Here is a 21,346-nt window from a genome sequence, read left to right as displayed (position 1 = left end):
CCTTTTTAATGGTGAGGTCAGCAACAGAGGCTTGCATCTATACACCTCCCCCTGATTACCTCCCCCAAGTTGAGCAGCCATATTGTGGACAAGCACTAAGTGGGGTCCATGAGTTGGGCCTGCACAAATCTACCACTATCAATCCTCCCCCAGTCAATAGCCACAGTGTGGTTAGGCTTACTCACGGTTCTTGGCTCAGAAGTGGATGATGGAGACCGGGAATGCAAACCATCCCTGGAAAAGATGTTAGAAAGATCCACATCAGGGTCCTGCTTGGCTTGGAGGTGGGTGATGGCTGCTTCAAACTGACTGGATAGTCCTTGTCCTAGGTCATTCTCCAAAATGACTGGTGTGAGCAGGTAATTCACAAGCCCCACTTTCACTTCCCTTTGAGTGGTATCCGAAACAACAGGCTTGGTAGGGCCATCTATGAACCCCACTTCAACTTCCTCCTGGCTCATCCCTGAAACAACAGGTGTGGGGAGGCTGTCCATAAACTCCATATGGACCTCTTCCTGGTCAGACCCCAAAGTAACTGGTGTGGGGACGGTGTCCATAAGCTCCACATCAGCCTTGCTCTGATTAGTCTCCACAATGACAGGTGTGGGTAGGCTGTTCACAAGTCCCACATCAACCTCTCCCTGGTCCTTTCCCGAAATAACTGGTATGGGGACGGTGTCCATAAGCTCCACATCAGCCTTGCTCTGGTCAGTCTCCACAATGACAGGTGTGGGGAGGCTGTTCACAGGTCTCACATCAACCTCTCCCTGGTCCTTTCCCGAAATAACTGGTGTGGGGACAGTGTCCATAAGCTCCACATCAGCCTTGCTCTGGTCAGTCTCCACAATGACAGGTATGGGGAGGCTGTTCACAAGCTCCACATCAGCCTTGCTCTGGTCAGTCTCCACAATGACAGGTATGGGGAGGCTGTTCTTCACAATCCCCACATCGATCACTTCCTGGTTGGTCCCCAAAATACCAGGTGTGGGGAGGCTGTCCACAAGCTCCACCTCGACCTCTCCCTGGTCGGTCCTTAGGTCCAACTGCACACATGCCAGAGGGACGTCTGAGCGCTGGCCCTCAGCCAGGGAGATGGATAATTGGGAATCTGGTACAGGGTCTTCTGGGGAAACAATAACTGGGCTTACCAGAGTGATGGAAGATCCAATGTCTCGAAGTCCCTGAGCCTGTATATCACCGACCTTGACCGTCTGGATGTGGGGATGGAGGTTGGCTGGTGTACGGTGTCCGGCCTGCCGTAGGGTGTGGACTGGATAAACCACTTCCTCAGCTATTGGTGTTTCTTGGGAGTAGCATTCCTCAGGTCTCGTTGGTTCATCTCGGCATATGTTGACTGGTTGGAGTGGCAGACGGGCTCGAAGCATGCGGCCTCGGTTTTGGAGACAATCTTTATCTATATGTCCATGGCGCCCACATGTATAACAGCGCCATAGATTGGACGAGTCACAGGCCCTGTTTGTAGTCCTTTGTTTTGGCGCAGATTCTGCTGGGTAGCGGGACCATCCTTCTCGACCGGCTGGTGTTAGCAGTACTGCAGCTGGAATCCCATAAACATATTCCAGAACATAAGCCCTCTCGTCTCTTGAGGATCTAGGCCCCAATGCATCCAACAACGCTGTGGCTTGGGCCATTTTGGACAAAGTTGATTCCCGATTGTCACTAGATCCATGATGTGGCACATAGTTTAAATCCTCTGGGTCAATATCGGCGGGATCCTCATCGTCCTCTGCATCATTCTGGGCATCCCAACGGACTAATTTCTGGATCAAGACTGACCGAGTCTCAGCGTTCCAGTACATAATCTTTCGCCTCTGGCACAGGTCCTGTAGCATCCATTTACTGCAGCGGTCGTAACTCCTCTCTTGTCCTTGTCCCATGGCTGAGCTGATGGGGTTGGACATGGCAGCGTCCGAAACCTGAATGCCTCCCCTATGGCCTGCTGGGTATGCTTATGTGCCTCCCTGGTTGTTGAGCCCTGGACGGTGTCCGAAAACACCAGTCCACTGCAGCTCCCCTGGGTAAACCAGGCTGAGTAGTATCCCACTGCTGCCACCAATTGTGGAGACACGGGGCTCAGTGGGTGCTCTCGTCCACTAAAACCCGCCGCCTTTAGAAAGACAGCGTGGCTCAGGGCTCATCCCAACTGAACGCCGGCCTCCTTAACCGTGGGCGTAACACTACTCAGACAACACAGGGTGAGGGAACCACAATAATTAGACTTTATTGGATCCCCAAACAATCAACGGCACATATCACATAACCAGCAAAACACACAAATGTAACAGGCAACAGAGTCTCACCCTTCCGCTGGCTCACCAGGGATTTAGAATGTCCATGCCTCACAGGTTCCAAGCTGTCTGAGGTCTGCAAAGTCTGTAACAGGTGACTGAACTGTCCCAACCTGAGTGTCCTCCTTAGGTAGTCCTGGTTTGATGTTAAAATCCTGGCAGCCGGAGTCGAAATCCCTAGGCTGTGGATATGGTCTCCAATCGGGTCCGGAGTCCCTAGATTGAAGCCATAAGATATCCTGATCCTCTAGTCATAGTATCATAGTATCATAGTTTTTAAGGTTGAAGGGAGACTCTAAGTCCATCTAGTTCAACCTGTAGCCTAACATGTTGATCCAGAGGAAGGCAAAAAAACCCCAATGTGGCAAACAAGTTCCAATGGGGAAAAAATTTCCTTCCTGACTCCACATCCGGCAATCAGACTAGTTCCCTGGATCAATACCCTGTCATAAAATCTAATATACATAACTGGTAATATTAAATTTTTCAAGAAAGGCGTCCAGGCTCTGCTTAAATGTTAGTAGTGAATCACTCATTACAACATCATGCGACAGAGAGTTCCACAGTCTCACTGCTCGCACAGTAAAGAATCCTCGTCTGTGATTATGATTAAACCTTCTTTCCTCAAGACGTAGCGGATGCCCCCGTGTTCCAGTCGCAGGCCTAGGTGTAAAAAGATCTTTGGAAAGGTCTCTGTACTGTCCCCTCATATATTTATACATTGTGATTAGATCCCCCCTAAGCCTTCGTTTTTGCAGACTAAATAACCCCAAGTTTAATAACCTGTCTTGGTATTGCAGCCCACCCATTCCTCTAATAATCTTGGTCGCTCTTCTCTGCACCCTCTCCAGTTCAGCTATGTCCTTCTTATATATCGGTGACCAGAATTGTACACAGTATTCTAAGTGCGGTCGCACTAGTGACTTGTACAGAGGTAGAACTATATTTTTTTCATGAACACTTATACCTCTTTTAATACATCCCATTATTTTATTAGCCCTGGCAGCAGTTGCCTGACACTGTCCACTAAAGTGAAGTTTACCATCCACCCATACACCCAAGTCTTTTTCTGTGTCTGTTTTACCCAGTGTTCTACAATTAAGTACATAATCATAAATGTTATTTCCTCTACCCAAGTGCATGACCTTACATTTATCTACATTAAACTTCAATTGCCACTTCTGAGCCCAATCCTCCAAATTACATAAATCTCCCTGTAATATAAAATTATCCTCCTCTGTATTGATTACCCTGCAGAGTTTAGTATCATCTGCAAATATTGAAATTCTACTCCGCATGCCCCCAACAAGGTCATTTATAAATATGTTGAAAAGAAGCGGGCCCAATACTGACCCCTGTGGTACCCCACTATGAACTGAGACCCAGTCCGAGTACGTACCATTAATAACCACCCTTTGTTTCCTATCACTGAGCCAGTTTTTAACCCAGTTACACATATTTTCCCCTATCCCCATTATTCTCATTTTATGTACCAACCTTTTGTTGTCAGCTCCAAAGAGCTTAGACTGGATCCATCAACCTTCATCAACCCTGGTGGCTTAAAGAAGTCCCTTTTATAGCCATAACCTTCCCTTAGGATACACTGCGTCCTCATCGATTGGTTGGACAAGATTGCTTCTCCCATTGGATGAATTTCAAGCTGCATGGATAATGTTCATTTAAATGATGTGCATAGAAAGACTCAGTATATCTACATGGAGTCGGCAAGTCACAGACTCAACAATGGCTACTAAGGTAATCACATTAGCAATACACAACTACAATACAATGGTTACTGGAAAAGTCTGGAAAACAATACGTCTAGCTTTCAGTGGCCAACACAATTACATTGAGTCAACAAGAGTCTTGTAAAAACAATGAGGGACTTCTCCCCCATCTATAGACAATCTATCATGCTGTCTGGCTGGATTTTAAGAAACTTTAACCCATGAGAGTCCATGTCGTCACATTCCTCCCCCTTCTTAATATTAGCCAGACATGATAGGCTTCCGATCATCTTTCTCCTCTTGACGGCATTGTCCTTTTTAATGGTGAGGTCAGCAACAGAGGCTTGCATCTATACACCTCCCCCTGATTACCTCCCCCAAGTTGAGCAGCCATATTGTGGACAAGCACTAAGTGGGGTCCATGAGTTGGGCCTGCACAAATCTACCACTATCAATCCTCCCCCAGTCAATAGCCACAGTGTGGTTAGGCTTACTCACGGTTCTTGGCTCAGAAGTGGATGATGGAGACCGGGAATGCAAACCATCCCTGGAAAAGATGTTAGAAAGATCCACATCAGGGTCCTGCTTGGCTTGGAGGTGGGTGATGGCTGCTTGAAACTGACTGGATAGTCCTTGTCCTAGGTCATTCTCCAAAATGACTGGTGTGAGCAGGTAATTCACAAGCCCCACTTTCACTTCCCTTTGAGTGGTATCCGAAACAACAGGCTTGGTGGGGCCATCTATGAACCCCACTTCAACTTCCTCCTGGCTCATCCCTGAAACAACAAGTGTGGGGAGGCTGTCCATAAACTCCATATGGACCTCTTCCTGGTCAGACCCCAAAGTAACTGGTGTGGGGACGGTGTCCATAAGCTCCACATCAGCCTTGCTCTGATTAGTCTCCACAATGACAGGTGTGGGTAGGCTGTTCACAAGTCCCACATCAACCTCTCCCTGGTCCTTTCCCGAAATAACTGGTATGGGGACGGTGTCCATAAGCTCCACATCAGCCTTGCTCTGGTCAGTCTCCACAATGACAGGTGTGGGGAGGCTGTTCACAGGTCTCACATCAACCTCTCCCTGGTCCTTTCCCGAAATAACTGGTGTGGGGACAGTGTCCATAAGCTCCACATCAGCCTTGCTCTGGTCAGTCTCCACAATGACAGGTATGGGGAGGCTGTTCACAAGCTCCACATCAGCCTTGCTCTGGTCAGTCTCCACAATGACAGGTATGGGGAGGCTGTTCTTCACAATCCCCACATCGATCACTTCCTGGTTGGTCCCCAAAATACCAGGTGTGGGGAGGCTGTCCACAAGCTCCACCTCGACCTCTCCCTGGTCGGTCCTTAGGTCCAACTGCACACATGCCAGAGGGACGTCTGAGCGCTGGCCCTCAGCCAGGGAGATGGATAATTGGGAATCTGGTACAGGGTCTTCTGGGGAAACAATAACTGGGCTTACCAGAGTGATGGAAGATCCAATGTCTCGAAGTCCCTGAGCCTGTATATCACCGACCTTGACCGTCTGGATGTGGGGATGGAGGTTGGCTGGTGTACGGTGTCCGGCCTGCCGTAGGGTGTAAACTGGATAAACCACTTCCTCAGCTATTGGTGTTTCTTGGGAGTAGCATTCCTCAGGTCTCGTTGGTTCATCTCGGCATATGTTGACTGGTTGGAGTGGCAGACGGGCTCGAAGCATGCGGCCTCGGTTTTGGAGACAATCTTTATCTATATGTCCATGGCGCCCACATGTATAACAGCGCCATAGATTGGACGAGTCACAGGCCCTGTTTGTAGTCCTTTGTTTTGGCGCAGATTCTGCTGGGTAGCGGGACCATCCTTCTCGACCGGCTGGTGTTAGCAGTACTGCAGCTGGAATCCCATAAACATATTCCAGAACATAAGCCCTCTCGTCTCTTGAGGATCTAGGCCCCAATGCATCCAACAACGCTGTGGCTTGGGCCATTTTGGACAAAGTTGATTCCCGATTGTCACTAGATCCATGATGTGGCACATAGTTTAAATCCTCTGGGTCAATATCGGCGGGATCCTCATCGTCCTCTGCATCATTCTGGGCATCCCAACGGACTAATTTCTGGATCAAGACTGACCGAGTCTCAGCGTTCCAGTACATAATCTTTCGCCTCTGGCACAGGTCCTGTAGCATCCATTTACTGCAGCGGTCGTAACTCCTCTCTTGTCCTTGTCCCATGGCTGAGCTGGTGGGGTTGGACATGGCAGCATCCGAAACCTGAATGCCTCCCCTATGGCCTGCTGGGTATGCTTATGTGCCTCCCTGGTTGTTGAGCCCTGGACGGTGTCCGAAAACACCAGTCCACTGCAGCTCCCCTGGGTAAACCAGGCTGAGTAGTATCCCACTGCTGCCACCAATTGTGGAGACACGGGGCTCAGTGGGTGCTCTCGTCCACTAAAACCCGCCGCCTTTAGAAAGACAGCGCGGCTCAGGGCTCATCCCAACTGAACGCCGGCCTCCTTAAACGTGGGCGTAACACTACTCAGACAACACAGGGTGAGGGAACCACAATAATTAGACTTTATTGGATCCCCAAACAATCAACGGCACATATCACATAACCAGCAAAACACACAAATGTAACAGGCAACAGAGTCTCACCCTTCCGCTGGCTCACCAGGGATTTAGAATGTCCATGCCTCACAGGTTCCAAGCTGTCTGAGGTCTGCAAAGTCTGTAACAGGTGACTGAACTGTCCCAACCTGAGTGTCCTCCTTAGGTAGTCCTGGTTTGATGTTAAAATCCTGGCAGCCGGAGTCGAAATCCCTAGGCTGTGGATATGGTCTCCAACCGGGTCCGGAGTCCCCAGATTGAAGCCATAAGATATCCTGATCCTCTAGTCAGCTCCAAAGAGCTTAGACTGGATCCATCAACCTTCATCAACCCTGGTGGCTTAAAGAAGTCCCTTTTATAGCCATAACCTTCCCTTAGGATACACTGCGTCCTCATCGATTGGTTGGATAAGATTGCTTCTCCCATTGGATGAATTTCAAGCTGCATGGATAATGTTCATTTAAATGATGTGCATAGAAAGACTCAGTATATCTACATGGAGTCGGCAAGTCACAGACTCAACAATGGCTACTAAGGTAATCACATTAGCAATACACAACTACAATACAATGGTTACTGGAAAAGTCTGGAAAACAATACGTCTAGCTTTCAGTGGCCAACACAATTACATTGAGTCAACAAGAGTCTTGTAAAAACAATGAGGGACTTCTCCCCCATCTATAGACAATCTATCATGCTGTCTGGCTGGATTTTAAGAAACTTTAACCCATGAGAGTCCATGTCGTCACAAGTCACAACTGATGGCCCTCTGAAAACTTAAATTGAGGGCTGCAGAATAACATGGAGGAGGAGAGTAAAGCCCAACACTACAATGGGCACATTGTAAACTGATATGGAATATGTATTCCATCATCTGAGTCTCAATGCGGGAGGGACCGCTCAAATGTATAAATAACAGGAGTCCCTACAAAACATATGTTACAGGACCACTTGAGGCCTCTCAAGTGAATAATCAAGATACCAATGGGCGTGCTCTAGCTAGCCTTGTAAAGTACTGGGGAATATCTAACTGGAAATTATGTATGACAGAGGGACTTACAAAATAAATAACTCAGACCCCTCTCAATTTTAAAAGTAAAAAAAAAAAGTCAAAAACACTACATGTAAACAAAAGCTAAAAGGGATATTTTTTCTCTGGTTTATTTAGCCTATATACAAGTGATTATGCAGGAAAAACTTTCTGGCCTGTAAAATGCAAGTTAGGTTAGGTGTGGTAGATGTTCTTGTGCATCTGTAAAGGTTGCGTAATACTGTGACATCCTTGTTCCCAGAAACCATATGTGAGTCAGAAATGCATGTAGGCATATCCTCCAGGCTCTCCCCAAAGGTTTCATCACTTTCCCGTCCATTTCAGCATTTTCCCCAGGCCCACAGACCTCTTTGTTGGGTCCAGCAGAAAATTACTCGCATTTCCCATTTACTTACATTGTACTCGCTATTCGGAACGAATACACGAATATTACAAAGTACTTGTTACGAGTATAGAGATTACGAATATTACGGTGGTACTCGCTCATTTCTAGTTGTAATTAATTTTATATTTTCAGCAATTTACAATTACTATTGATGAACAACTGATGGTCCTCTGAAAACTTAAATTGAGGGCTGCAGAATAACATGGAAGAGGAGGGTAAAGCCCAACGCTACAATGGCCACATTGTAAACTGCTATGGAATATGTATTCCACTATCTGAATCTCAATGACAGAGGGATCACCCAAATGTACAAGTAAGAGCAGCCCCTCACAAATGTATGTTACTGGGCCACATCTGGCCCAGCTGGAAACACACTCTGAAATCACACTAGCAGATGGGCAGGCCAGCACCTCCAAGGTATGTAAGGAAAAGTGTGTTTAGTATATCAGGCAGCACAAAATGCTAGTATTTGTATTTATAACTGCTTTGTATTTGGCAAGACGTCTAGCAGCGTAGTAATGTGGCTAATATGGATTGCACAAGCCAGGCTGTACCCCCTAAATATTGTGGAAACAGGACTGGTGCGTTTAGTGTGTCAGGCAGAACGAAATGGTAGAGTCCTGCTATGTATTTGCAATTGCCACTAGCAACGTATTAATGTGGCTGATGTGGACGGATGGCACAAGTCAAGCTGTGAACCCCTAAATATTGTGGAAACACGACTGGTGCGTTTAGTGTGTCAGGCAGCACTAAATGCTAGACTACTGCTTTGTATTTGCAAAGGCCATTAGCAACATATTAATGTGGCTAATGTGGACTAGCAACGTATTAATGTGGCTGATGTGGACATCACGGGCCAGGCTATAAACCTCAAAATATTGTGGAAATAGGTCCTGATTCCCTACCTAATCCACAATCTCTCTCTTCCTGTTGTGACCTTATTCAGTGGTTACAGCTTTTAAAAGAGCTATTGTATTCTGGACGGAATTATGGAGGTAGTGACACATTCCTTTAAACTCCGTCCCTGCTCGAAAATCTGTCCCTCCATACACAACACTGACCTATACACTGCAGGTAGCCCTGAAAGGGGCTTTTTGTGTTATTATTAGGCCTACAGTCTCCCTAGCAGCTGCTTGCTCTATCCCTATACTCATACAACACTGGCTTCGGAAGCAATGTGCGCAAAATGGGGCCAGAAGGGCTTTTATAGACCCTATGATGCTGCGCGGTCAGCCAATCACAGTTATGACACAACCAAGATGGCTGCGGCATTACTGTGATTGGTTAAGAAGCCCAGCATGTTTAGTAACTGCACATTAGGCGCTAAAATCGCTTGGCGGGACATACGAATATAGTGAGGCGAATACACTAAAACGCGCAATATGATGAGTATCTCTGTTCGTGGAAGTAGCGAATAGTAAGAATTACTTCTAGCGATTGTGCGAGTGTAAGATGAAAATAAAAAAAAGAAAAAAATCTTAAATACTGAACTGACACCCCCTCTTTCCGAATGTGTGAAATATAGGAAAATACCACTGTCAATCCAAATCGCTGTTATTAGATGAAAAAAAAAACCAGCCATATATACAAAATAACAATTGTTAGAAAATAGCTAAGAAATACAGTATTAACAGGTGGTCATAAACAAATACAGGTGCATCTCAATAAATTAGAATATCATCAAAAAGTTAATTTATTTCAGTAATTCAATACGAAAAGTGAAACGAATAAATTATTTAGAGTCATTACACAAAGAGCAAGCAAGCCCTTTTGACAAACACTGAATTGTTATCTTGCATAGCGTTGGTTCAAAATTCCTTGCACCGTTCCGAGTCGGTGAAAGTCGTCTTCTGTCACAGCCATAACAACTGCTAGCAGATTACTGAGCCAATTTCACACATCTGCTGCTGCCTGTCCACCTACTTTGGACGGACCACCCCTGTAGTATTCTACACTCCGCCTGTTTGACATTTAGTTATTCTATAGAATGACTAGGAAATGTATGAAAATCTGATGTATTTCATACTTTGACGACCCATTTCCGGCACTGTATACATTGCCTAAGTATTCTATAGAATGCCTGTCTTTACACATTGCCGGTAACACCTACAGTGCCCACAAGTAGTATTCAACCCCCTGCAGATTTAGCAGGTTTACACATTCGGAATGAACTTGGCATTGTGACATTTGGACTGTAGATCAGCCTGGAAGTGTGAAATGCACTGCAGCAAAAAAGAATGTTATTTCTTATTTTTTTTTTTTTTTTAAATTGTGAAAAGTTTATTCAGAGGGTCATTTATTATTCAACCCCTCAAACCACCAGAATTCTGTTTGGTTCCCCTAAAGCAGGGGTGGGGAACCTCCGGCCCGCGGGCCGCATGCGGTCCGCCATGACCTTTTATGTGGCCCCCGGGCAGATTCCCGGGGGAGGCAGTGCTCGTGCTGTCACCGCGGTCTTGCTGCCGCCGGCCCTTTAAATCCACACATTGCTGTTTGTGCTGCAATGTGTTCTCCCGTCGGCCAGTGCCAATTGTGGGCGGGTCCACAGCAGCCTCACAGCTTCCAGCCTTGTGTGTCCGCCCCCTGCCCTCCGGAGATCAGTGCCTGCCTTCTCCTTCTGATGCAGTGTGTCCGGCTCTTGCACTCCGGTGATGTGAGTGCAATGCTGCTGTGAGTCCAGCGCTGACCCTCTGCTGCTATGTGCCCTGCCCAATGCTTTGTGCCTCCCCACACCAGTTCTGTAAACCTTCTCCCCCAGAGTTGCATGAAACTCAGCGCAGTGTGCCCCCCAATGTCCTGTGTGCAACCCTCCCCCAGTCCTGTGTGCAGCCCCCCAATGTCCTGTGTGCACCCCTCCCCCAGTCCTGTGTGCAGCCCCCCAATGTCCTGTGTGCACCCCTCCCCCAGTCCTGTGTGCAGCCCCCCAATGTCCTGTGTGCACCCCTCCCCCAGTCCTGTGTGCAGCCCATCACCCAGTAGTCCTGTTTGCACCCCCCCAATCCTGTGTGCACCCCTCCCCCAGTCCTGTGTGCAGCCCCCCAATGTCCTGTGTGCACCCCCACACAATCCTATGTGCAGCCCATCACCCAGTCCTGTGTGCACCCCCCAGTCCTGTGTGCACCCCCCCAGTCCTGTGTGCACCCCCCAGTCCTGTGTGCACCCCCCCAGTCCTGTGTGTACCCCCCCAGTCCTGTGTGCACCCCCCCAGTCCTGTGTGCACCCCCCAGTCCTGTGTGCACCCCCCCAGTCCTGTGTGCACCCCCAAAGTCCTGTGTGCACCCCCCCAGTCCTGTGTGCACCCCCCCAGTCCTGTGTGCACTCCCCCAGTCCTGTGTGCACCCCCCAGTCCTGTGTGCACCCCCCCAAGTCTTGTGTGCAGCCCCCCAGTGTTGTGTGCAGCCCCCCCTAGTCTTGTGTGCAGCCCCCCCTAGTCTTGTGTGCAGCCCCCCCCAGTCCTGTGTGCAGCCCCCCCAGTGATGTCTGTGCCTCCCCCCAGTGATGTCTGTGCCTCCCCCCAGTGATGTCTGTGCCTCCCCCCAGTGATGTCTGTGGCTCCCCCCAGTGATGTCTGTGCCTCCCCCCAGTGGTGTCTGTGCCTCCCCCCAGTGGTGTCTGTGTCTCCCCCCAGTGGTGTCTGTGCTCCCAGCCCCTCCAGTGGTGTCTGTGCCCCCAGCCCCTCCAGTGGTGTCTGTGCCCCCAGCCCCTCCAGTGGTGTCTGTGCCCCCAGCCCCTCCAGTGGTGTCTGTGCCCCCAGCCCCTCCAGTGGTGTCTGTGCCCCCAGCCCCGCGTGTGGTGTCTGTTCCCCCAGCCCCGCGTGTGGTGTCTGTGCCCCCAGCCCCATGTGTGGTGTCTGTGATCCCAGCCCCGCGTGTGGTGTCTGTGCCCCCAGCCCCGCGTGTGGTGTCTGTGCCCCCAGCCCCGCATGTGGTGTCTGTGCCCCCAGCCCCATGCCCCCAGTTAATTAATTGCTTCACCCAATATAGCAGGGTCATTTAAACATTGATAATTTAGTGCGGCCCCCGAAGGTTGGTAGAAATTTCCAAATGGCCCCCGACAGAAAAAAGGTTCCCCACCCCTGCCCTAAAGTATTAAGAAGTATTTCAGGCACAAAGAACAATGAGCTTCACATGTTTGGATTAATTATCTCTTTTTCCAGCCTTTTCTGACTAATTAAGACCCTCCCCAAACTTGTGAACAGCACTCATACTTGGTCAAAATGGGAAAGACAAAGGAGCATTCCAAGGCCATCAGAGACAAGATCGTGGAGGGTCACAAGGCTGGCAAGGGGCACAAAACCCTTTCCAAGGAGTTGGGCCTACCTGTCTCCACTGTTGGGAGCATCATCCGGAAGTGGAAGGCTTATGGAACTACTGTTAGCCTTCCACGGCCTGGACAGCCTTTGAAAGTTTCCACCCGTGCCGAGGCCAGGTTTGTCCGAAGAGTCAAGGCTAACCCAAAGACAACAAGGAAGGAGCTCCGGGAAGATCTCATGGCAGTGGGGAAATTGGTTTCAGTCAATACCATAAGTAACGTACTCCACCGCAATGGTCTCCGTTCCAGACGAGCCCGTAAGGTACCTTTACTTTCAAAGCGTCATGTCAAGGCTCGTCTACAGTTTGCTCATGATCACTTGGAGGACTCTGAGACAGACTGGTTCAAGGTTCTCTGGTCTGATGAGACCAAGATCGAGATCTTTGGTGCCAACCACACACGTGACGTTTGGAGACTGGATGGCACTGCATACGACCCCAAGAATACCATCCCTACAGTCAAGCATGGTGGTGGCAACATCATGCTGTGGGGCTGTTTCTCAGCCAAGGGGCCTGGGCATCTGCTCCGCATCCATGGGAAGATGGATAGCACGGCCTACCTGGAGATTTTGGCCAAGAACCTCCGCTCCTCCATCAAGGATCTTAAGATGGGTCGTCATTTCATCTTCCAACAAGACAACGACCCAAAGCACACAGCCAAGAAAACCAAGGCCTGGTTCAAGAGGGAAAAAATCAAGGTGTTGCAGTGGCCTAGTCAGTCTCCTGACCTTAACCCAATTGAAAACTTGTGGAAGGAGCTCAAGATTAAAGTGCACATGAGACACCCAAAGAACCTAGATAACTTGGAGAAGATCTGCATGGAGGAGTGAGCCAAGATAACTCCAGAGACCTGTGCCGGCCTGATCAGGTCTTATAAAAGACTATTATTAGCTGTAATTGCAAACAAGGGTTATTCCACAAAATATTAAACCTAGGGGTTGAATAATAATTGACCCACACTTTTATGTTGAAAATTTATTAAAATTTAACTGAGCAACATAACTTGTTGGTTTGTAAGATTTATGCATCTGTTAATAAATCCTGCTCTTGTTTGAAGTTTGCAGGCTCTAACTTATTTGCATCTTATCAAACCTGCTAAATCTGCAGGGGGTTGAATACTACTTGTAGGCACTGTAAATATTATATAGAGTCATTACACACAGAGGGATCTATTCCTATATACAGTGGAACCTTGCTTAATGAAAACAATCCGTTCTGGGACTGTGCTTGTTAATCAAGGTACTCGTTCAGCAGAGCAAGGTTTCCTATAGGAAATCATTGCAATGCTGACGATCCATTCCACAACTTCTAAAATGTCCCATCCTGGTCCCCTATTCTGTCATTCCACACATGCACAAACATGCACAACCACACACACAAACACACACAAACACACACAAACACACATGCACACACTCATATTATATGCTCACCTCACCTTCCGTTCCATCGCCGGTCTGCTGGGACTTGCTGTTCTCTGGTACGGGGCCGGGCTGTGTATCGCGTTACCATAACGACGAAGCAGGAACTTCCCAGCCAGAGCGCTGACGTCAAAGGTAGAGCCGCTTGCCTCTGATTGGCCAGTGCTCTGCCTTTCATTAGCGGTGACAGGAAGTTCCTCCCTCGTCGCTATGGATGCAGATACACAGCGTGGACTGGAGCGCAGCGGTGAACTACAGCACCCAGGAGGCCGGCGATGAAATGAAAGGTAAACATATTATGTTATATTATATGCTCACCTTACCTTCCGTTCCATCGCAAGCCTCCTGGGTCTTGTAGTTCGCTGCGAGGACGTCGCAATGTACCCGGGAACTACAAAAACCATGAGACCGGCGGTGGAATGGAAGGTAAGGTGAGCATAATACTGTATGTGCGTTCGTGCGTGTGTGTTTGTGCGTACATGTGTGTGTTTGTGTGGACTACAAGTGCGGGTCAGAGTGTGGTGGATGGACGAAACCGGAATTGTGTGCGGTGAGGATTTCGCTCGTACAGCAAAGCTTTCTCATAAAGCGGGTTACAAATTTACAGAAAGCTTTGCTTGTTAAGCGAAATTCTCGTTAAGTGGGTTACTCGTTAAGCGAGGTACCACTGTATTATATAAACTGGGTGCAGACTTATTAGGCAAGTTGTATTTTAGCAGATTTTTTTTATTATTGATCAACAACTATGTTCTCAATCAACCTAAAAGACTCATAAATATCAAAGTTTAATATTTTTGGAAGTTCAAGTGTTTTTTTTTTTTTAGATTTGGCTATCTTAGGAGGATATCTGTTTGTGCAGGTAACTATTACTAAGCAGAATTATTAGGTAACTTAATAAAAACCAAATATATTCCCATCTCACTTGTTTATTTTCACCAGGTAAACCAATATAACTGCACAAAATTTCTGACATGCAAAAACAAAACCCCAAAAAATTAGTGACCAATATAGCCACCTTTCTTTATGATGACACTCAACAGCCTACCATCCATAGATTCTGTCAGTTGCTTGATATGTTTACGATCATTGCGTGCAGCAGCCACCACAGCCTCCAGACACTGTTACGAGAGGTGTACCGTTTTCCCTCCCTGTAGACCTTACATTTTATGAGGGACCACAGGTTCTCTATGGTGTTCAGATCAGGTCTACAAGGGGCCATGTCATTATTTTTTCATCTTTTAGACCTTTACTGGCCAGCCACGCAGTGGAGTAGTTGGATGCATGTGATGGAGCATTGTCCTGCATGAAAATCATGTTTTGTTTGAACGATACTGACTTCTTCCTGTACCATTGCTTGAAGAAGTTGTCTTCCAGAAGCTAGCAGTAGGTCTGGGAGTTGAGCTTCACTCCATCCTCAACCCATAAAGGTCCCACAAGTTCATCTTTGATGATACCAGCCCATACCAGTACCCCACCTCCACCTTGCTGGCATCTGAGTCGGAGTGGAGCTCTCTGCCCTTTACTGATCCAGCATCTGGCCCATCCATCTGGCCCATCAAGAGTCACTCATTTCATCAGTTCATAAAACCTTTGAAAAATCATTCTTAAGATATTTCTTGGCCCAGTCTTGACATTTTTTCTTATGGTTCTTGTTCAAAGGTGGTCGTTTTTCAGCCTTCCTTACCTTGGCCATGTCACCGAGTATGGCATCCCTTGTGCTTTTTGATACTCCAGTAACGTTGCAGCTCTGAAATATGGCCAGACTGGTGGCAAATGGCATCTTGGCAGCTTCATGCTTAATTTTCCTCAATTCATGGGCAGTTATTTTGCGCCTTTTTTGCCCAACACGCTTCTTGCGACCCTGTTGACTATTTTCCATGAAACGCTTGATTGTTCGGTGATCACGCTTCAAAGTTTGGCAATTTCAAGACTGCTGCATCCCTCTGCAAGACATCCCACAATTTTGGACTTTTCAGAGCCCGTCAAATCTCTCTTCTGACCCATTTTGCCAAAGGAAAGGAAGTTGCCAAATAAGTATGTACCCCTTATATAGGGTGTTGATGTCATTACACCACACCCCTCCCCATTACAGTGATGCACATCACCTGATTTACTTAATTGGTAGTTGGCTCTCAAGCCTATACAGCTTGGAGTAGGACAGCATTTATAAAAATTATCATGTGATCAAAATACTATATATTATATAGTCATTACACACAGAGGCATCTATTTCATGTGTTTATTATATAGAGTCAATACACATAGAGTAATCTATTCCTATATATTATATAGAGTCATTACAGAAGTGTACTGTGGATAAAGAAGCTCAGATAAGACCCTATCTGATGGGATTTGACAAGACAAAACCACGTAAGGTACTCACCTGTAGAAGTCGTGCCAGTCACAACTCCTACAAAGGCATAAAATGGCGTCTGCTGCAGCCCTGGAGTGACGTGTTACAGATGTAAAGAAAGGAAACCGGGATATGCAGAAGAATTGCGGCATATCCCGGTTTCCTTTTTTCACATATGTAATAGAGTCATTACATACAGAGGGATCTATTCCTATATATTAGATAGGGTCATTACATTTGTAGCCTGTGAGCCCTCACGGGCAGGGACCTCTATCCTCCTGTACCTATCTGTGTCTTGTTTTGTTTATGATTATTGTACTTGTCCCTATTATGTACACCCCTTTCACATGTAAAGTGCCATGGAATTGATGGCGTTATAATAATAAATAATAATAATAATAATAATGGAGAGGGATCTATTTCACGTTTTTATTATAGAGTCATTACACACAGAGGGATCTATTTCAAATGTTTATTTCTCTTAATGTTGATGATTATGGCTTACAGCCAATGAAAACCCAAAAGTCATTATCTCAGAAAATTAGAATTACCACAAAATATTCACAAAGGCTTCCTAAGCGTTTAAAATGGTCCTTTATTAGTCTGCTTCAGTAGGCTACACATTCATGGGGAAGACTGCTTTTTTGACAGATATTCAGAAGGCAGTCATTGACACACTCCACAAGGAGGATAAGCAACAAAAAGTTATTGCTGAAGAAGTTGGTTGTTCACAGAGTGCTGTATCCAAGCATATTAATGAAAAGTTGAGGGGAAGGAAAAAGAGTGGAAGGAAAAGGTGCACAAGCAACCGGGATAACCACAGCCTTGATAGGGTTGTTAAGAAAAGGCCATTAAAAAATTTGGCTGAGATTCACAATGAGTGGACTACTGCTGGAGTCAGTGCTTCAAGAGTCACCACACACAGACGTATCCAGGACATGGGCTACAAGTGTCGCCTTCCTTGTGTCAGGCCAGTCATGACCAATAGACAATGCTACCTGTGTTATACCAACGCCCAGTTTTCAGTCATAGGGGTGGAACCGATGCGGTTTTAGTCATTGCACTCTCGGCACTGACTTCTAATGCTCAGCTGCAGTCAGTCAGTGGCGGGATATATATGTGGTAAAAACAGACATTTATTTCCCTTTTTTCCCCACCAGTATCGCTCTACATCAGCAATAAAAACACGATACTGAAGTTGGTTTCTTTTCAATCAGAATAATAAAGTACAATAGAGTGCGGAGCCCGGATGTGAATACACTTGAAAGCAGCAAAAAAAGAAAAAAAAAAGAAAGTATAAAACCAGCACAAAATGACCATGAAAATGGCACCAAAAGGCGTTTTTGAAAGGGTTAAATGGCTTTGGCAACTGATCTCACACCACCATTATATAGTGATGTCTCGCATCTAACTCAGGTCACTCCAGCCCGGCCCAAATGGGTTCTGGGCATCGGAACTGGCAGCAAGGTGAACAAATATGTAAATCTGGGAAATTTGGCTAATTAACTGTTTTTTTTTAAGGGGTTAAATGACTTTCGGCCATTAATTTCACACCAATAATACACACATAGTGATGCCCCACATCAAACTCAGGTCACTCCAGCCCGGCCAAAATGGGTTTGGAGCATGAAAACTGGCATCAAAGTGAGCAAATAGCCAATTCACCCAGATTTACATAAGTAACTGGTGTTTTATAAAGTTCACTTCCGGCTGATGTAAATGGGTTTCTGGCATTAATTTGTTATCATAAAGGGAAAGCCGCCATTGTTCTCTCATTTCAGTCTATTCTCACATTATTATGGCTTTACCTATATAGATCAGTGGCCCAAGGCCATTTAACCCTTTCCATAACGCCCTTCGGTGCCACTTTGATGCCCATTTTTGTGTCAGTTTTATCACTTTTGTTTGTGCTTTTAAGTGTATTCACAATCGGGCTCCGCACTGCAGGGGATTATATTGTTGTAATATTTTTGTTGCTGAAAACCGTTAAAAACAAATAAAAAAAAATTGCCGAATAAGAAACCGACTGCAACATCATCATGAAAGCAAAGAAACAATAAAGATGATGACAATAACATGAAAATGAAGCTGAGCAAATCACGATAAAAAGACAAAAATTACTTGAATATCCAAACAAGGAAAAATATTTTCACAGATCTTTAACCCCTTTTTGACAACTTTACGGATTAAAACAGTGGCAGAAAAGGGTACTTATTCTGATCTGCTGTTTTAAAACGACGGCAAGAAAAAAAGTGTATAGCGTCGGAAAATCTCCGGGGTTTCAGCTATCGGGGGTAGATGACACCCTGGAGATCACGCTTTGGGCCGTGACAGACAGGGTCTTTGATTCCAATGATGTGTCATTTACTGGGCTGCTTGCTGTGGTTTTGATAAAATCACAGTATTTTTCCTATCGCCACGACAGCACCCACTGAGAGAGGGATCCGCCCCTTCAGGACAGGAAACCTACAAATAAAAAGGGCAGTCCCTCTCCCTCAACAGTTGGTTTCCTCTCCTGATGGATCTGAACCTGTTGCAATACCTGGGCTTCAGTAGCGCCCATGTGGTGTCTGAGGTAACGGCCGAGCTCTGGGCCTAGAAGCACGGTTGGTGGAGTTCCCTTGTAGGCTCCATCCTCCAGATTCCTGCGTGGTTTGCTCTGGGTTAAGTAAGGCCGCCAGGGAAACCACGCCTGCGGGAGGGTAACCACTGCTTCCCTCATGGCTGCCTGACGTGCATGCTGTGCCCCGGGGTTGGTTCGCGGTCAGGTAGGTGCTCTCCCTGCTGCACTGCATGATGGGTGTGGCACTAACGGGTCATGTGTGCCGCGCGAGAAGGGTGTCGGGATATGTCTGACCATGCATGTGCAGTGACTGGCCACCGAAGCAATGCCCCAGAAATTCACAGGAGCACTTCCGGGGTGACGGATCCGGAGGAGGCAACGCTGGAGGGGGCTGTGGCAGTCCTCCACCCTTAAAAAGTGGAGTCGACCCCGAGAGAGTGGTGCTTGCTCTGGCCCTCTCCAGCGATGAACAGCCCACAGTCACCCTGATCAGGGGAGCCTTCTGAGAAGCCATCCCAGGATCATAATTCCAGGAATAGCAGCAGTGCAGATAGTCGCTCCAGGAGTAACACTGCAATTCAGAATAGGAAGGAGGATCATGCCAGATCCAAACCCTCTAAAGTCCGCCAGACGACCACTTCGCCTCCGCCTCTAGATCCGGTATCCGTCTTTCTCTGGCTATGGGTGAGTGATCTTCATGAATGTACTCCAATAGCTAATGCTCCCCTTCTTGTCTATAATTGTGTTTAAGTCCATAGGAAATGTCCGGCGAAACAGAAAAATAAGGAATGCCCTTTGTGCGCCCAAGCATTACCGCGCTCATACCAAAAACGACTGTGTAAATCCTGTATTCAACAGACTGTACGGGAAAAAGCCCCTACGTTCTATATTCCAGAGACAGACCTTAGGGAACTAATCCATACTAAGGTTCAATCTTCCTTAAAATCCTTAAGGACGTCAAAAAAGCGTAGAAAAGAAGTTGCGCGTCCTGATTCCTCTTCACCCTTTAGTTCGAAAGTCGGGTCGGACGTCTCTTCTTCTGACAGCTCTTCCTCATCAAATGAGGCAGGGAGATTATGCTTTCCTCTGGAGGGGATGGATGGTCTTGTCAGGGCTGTCCGCTCCACCATGGGGATTCAAGATACATAACCTACTAAATCGGCTGAAAATGCGATGTTCGCAGGCTTATCCCGAAAAAAACATAAATTCTCTCCGTTTATTGATACCATTAAGACCCTGATCAGGAAGGAATGGCAGAGAGAGGATAATTGAGGGTTTCTTCCATCCTTCTCTAAGTAGAGATATCCCTTGGATGATGATGACCTTTCTCAGTGGTGTAGAGTGCCTAAGGTAGATGTAGCAGTGGCAAAGTCTTTAAAAAAATCTGCACTCCCATTTGAAGATATGGCATTCTTGAAGAATCCCCCGGAAAGAAAGACAGATACCTACTTGAAAAGAACTTGGGCGCTTCGGTGGGTGCGCTGAAACTTGCTATATCGGCAACCTGTACTGCAAGGTCACTATCAGTGTGGGTGGACCAGTTAGAGAAACAGATTAAATCTGGTTCTTCAAGAGACAAATTGCTTACGTCTCTCCCACTACTTAAAGACGCAGCTGCCTACCTGGCTGACACCTCTGCGGACTCTGTACGTTTGGCAGCTCAATCGGCGGGCTTATCTAATGCTGCTCGACGGGCACTGTGGCTGAAGTCATGGAAGGGGGACACATTAAAAAAGCCAAATTGTGCACAGTCCCTTGCCAGGGTGAGTTTCTCTTTGGGCCTGAGTTAGACGATATTCTAACTAAGGCTGGGGATAATAAGAAGGGTTTCCCTAACACCTACATTCCTGCCTTTAGGAAACCCTACAAAAAGCAACATTTCCAGGCTAAGGCCGGTTTCACACATCCGGCTTTTCGCCGGATTCGGCGCATGCCAGTACAGTGTATACAGTACAATGGCAGCGCCGCAACTTCCAGGTCACATGCTCCGGTCACATGACAGCATGTGACCGGCGCTTGTCGCGCTGCCACTGTACTGTATACAGTGTGCTGGCGTGCGCCGAATCTGGCAATTTGGCGAAAAGCCGGATGTGTGAAACTGGCCTAACAGGTCAGAACGCCGGGAAAAATATGACCATCGCGCCTCAGGTTCCAAAGTCTCCCTGTTTGGTGGTACATCATTCAGGGGAAGACCACAGAACCATCTGGAGTACTATTACCTCGAGTTCTTTATTTTACAAATCATCTGACAGTCTTCAGTTAGAGTTTACCTCTCTGCCTCCGCAATCCTTTGTTTTAACCCCTACTAGGAAAGCGTCGGATCAACACAATGCTTTAGTGACTGAAGCCCTCACTCTAGTACAGAAGCGGGTCCTAGTAGAGGTCCCTGCCAACCAAAGGGGCTAAGGGTTCTACTCTCCTCTCTTTCTGGTTACTAAACCAGATGGCTCCTACAAAATGATAATTGAACTGAAAAAGCTAAACCCCTTTCTCAAATATCGCTCATTCAAAATAGAGTCAATCCAGTCAGCCATAACACTTCTCTTCCCCAAGTGTTACATGACAGTCTTGGACTTAAAAGATGCATACTACCACATTTCTATCCACTCGCATCATCAAAAGTATTTAAGAGTAACTGTCA

This window comes from Anomaloglossus baeobatrachus, chromosome 5 (assembly GCF_048569485.1).
Source record: "Anomaloglossus baeobatrachus isolate aAnoBae1 chromosome 5, aAnoBae1.hap1, whole genome shotgun sequence".
NCBI lineage: Eukaryota > Metazoa > Chordata > Amphibia > Anura > Aromobatidae > Anomaloglossus > Anomaloglossus baeobatrachus.
This window is presented reverse-complemented; position numbering follows the sequence as displayed.